The sequence below is a fragment of the Lactuca virosa genome, chromosome 8, assembly GCF_052849685.1.
Source record: "Lactuca virosa cultivar CGN04683 chromosome 8, Lactuca_virosa_CGN04683_v6, whole genome shotgun sequence".
In the NCBI taxonomy this organism is placed as follows: Eukaryota; Viridiplantae; Streptophyta; class Magnoliopsida; order Asterales; family Asteraceae; genus Lactuca; species Lactuca virosa.
In genome coordinates this window covers 198,553,249-198,555,723 of record NC_136433.1, presented here as the reverse complement: position 1 = coordinate 198,555,723, position 2,475 = coordinate 198,553,249, and the positions used below count along the sequence as shown (strand labels likewise).

The 2,475-nt window shown below is 38.3% G+C and overlaps 1 pseudogene; it reads right to left on the bottom strand.

Moving 5' to 3' along the window:
• Positions 1 to 599: 599 nt before the first annotated feature.
• LOC145132451 (SNW/SKI-interacting protein A pseudogene) lies at positions 600 to 2,475 on the bottom strand (annotated as a pseudogene).

The following is a 2,475-nucleotide window of genomic DNA, read 5'->3' as shown; positions in this document are numbered from 1 at the left end:
TAATTACATTAAAATTAATAATTGATTTTTCATTTTTCATTTTAAATTTCATACTCTAATTACATCAAATTAATAACATTAGAATAAAAAATAAAATAAATATATATTATAAGGTGATATAATTTCATGTATTTATTTAAATCAATGATTATAATTTTATATAACTAAAAAAATATCTCTTAATTAATAATTTATTTAAAATAATTTATTTAAAATAATTTATTTGAAATAATTGATTAAAAATTTGAAGTTTTTACTATGAAATTTTAATTAATTTTATAACCGTGGTTCTCACGAGTTATAAACTAATAATAATAAAAAAAATAGTAAACAAACGTAATAGTTTTTCAAAGCTTTTTGTTCCTACCAATCCTCCTACAATTTAAATGATGACATCTGTCATATTAGTATCCTAAAATATCATTAAATTTCATTAAATGAGTATTAAATGTTACATATGTGACCATTTAATTGGATAGAAGGATATTTAGGAAAAAAATAGGAGGATATTTAATTTCTCTTTTTCAAATACCGAAATCACAAAGCCAAGTACAAGTTTTAACACTTGATAAAGAGATATCCTTTAACCAAAAACACAAGAATTAAAATATAAAGTGAGTTTATGATCATCATTAATCCATACCTTACTCTCTCTATCGTCCTCTTTCAAACCCAATTCGACTCCTTCCAGAACCTTCATACCCTTCACGCATAGAAGCCCCACCACTTGCTTTCATGGTCCCACTGCTTCCAACTTTATCCATCGCCTTCTTCCCTCCTTTGACTTGGGTCAAAAACTGATCCAAACCAAATGGATCCGCTTCTTCAGCAACTTCTTTTTCAAACTCCACGGGTCTATCCCTGGGACCCGCTTTCTCGTTGGCACCCGTGAACCCTTTATCCGGTTTAAATCGATCCGTTTTCCTAATCTTCTCAATCTGTTCATCCGCCCCACCATACATCTCACCATCAGCATCCTTCTTAGGGCGGTATAAGGTGGAGAGAGTAGGCTGAGCTGTAAACAATCCTTTGTCATAAACATTGTATTGATCCTCTGTCCCAAACCCTGAATCCATCCCTTTCTCTTGATTAAACAACCGCTGATCATACATCACTTCACCACCACGCGCCGCCCCTCCCGACGCCATCCCAAGCGCCACCTTCTCGCTGATGTCACGGTCTCTGTCTCGTGTTATCTTACTCTTTTTCCCCATGGCTGCATCTTTCGCTTCCAATCGTCTTTCTCTCTCCCTCTCTCTCCTCCTCTCTTCCCGAATCTTCTCTCTCTGAATCCTCTCCTCTCTCTCCTCCCTTGTCTCTCTTGTTTCTCTTGGTTCTCTCTCGTCAACATCCATCATGGTCTTCCCGGAGGATGGCGGCGGTGGGGCGGCGGGAGGTGGTCCGGTTGCGGTCCCGGTTCTTTCGGATCTTGCTTTTTGAGCTAACGCGCGAAGTTCTTGTTCTTTTCTTTCTTTTTCTTGCATCATCGTTTCCTTTTGGAGTTTTGACCTCATGGAGACAGCTTCTCTTGATGTTTGTTGAGCTACATATAAAGCTTCTGAAACTTTGGCAAAATTATCGTTGATTTGTACCTCTTGAAGCCCTCTTCCATCGGCTGCTACACGTTTATGAAGAGGAATTGTGTACCCTTTTTGATTCTTCCAGTTTGAAATACACGGAGGGATCTTCCAAACCTGTTGGTCTTTTACTGTTACGGGTCTAGGAGGGGAGTGCATGACAGGGACAGGTGGCGACCTGTTAGCTTTTGGGACTCTTTTGTGTTTGAACTTTGGTGGGTCTAATGGGTCAACTGACATTTCCACCATTCTAACGATCCTCTCTTTTGCCCCTGAGTTAAATGCGGATGATTGTTGTGAGGGTTTGTATTTGATAAACTTTGAATCTTGAGATTGTGTGGTAACGTGTTTGGGTTGTGCTGCACTTAAGTCTTACATTCACAATCCTTTCGAGAGCTGCTTTTGTTTGAAGGGTGGTTTCTTCAATCTTTTTCTGTTTCTCTGCTTCCTTTTCATCTTCTTCATCCTTTAGAATCTTGGGTACAAGATCTTTGTGCTGTGAATGTACAATCTTTGATGCGTTTTCGTTTTGCTTCACGATCGCATCAAATGTTAGATTACCATGTCTATCGACTGTTACGGGTAGGGTTTTTGGGCCTGAAGATGAATATTTTTTCCTACCAAGATCAAGAGGGTACTGTGCATAGTGTATCTCGGGAAAAGCTCCACCATCACCAAAGTCATGTGGTTTCAATGGCCGATACTTTAAACGCTCAGATGTGTTGTATAATGGGACAGAGTTGTTTTTGCTTTTGATGATTTCAGCATGTTCATTCTCTGTTGGGGTACTGTATCTTTGCTTGAACCATGGATCGCTTGAATGATCATAGAAGGAGGAAGAAGATGATTTTGCAGGTGGAAAAAACTCCTTCAAAGCCGCCATGAATTAAAGAAACCA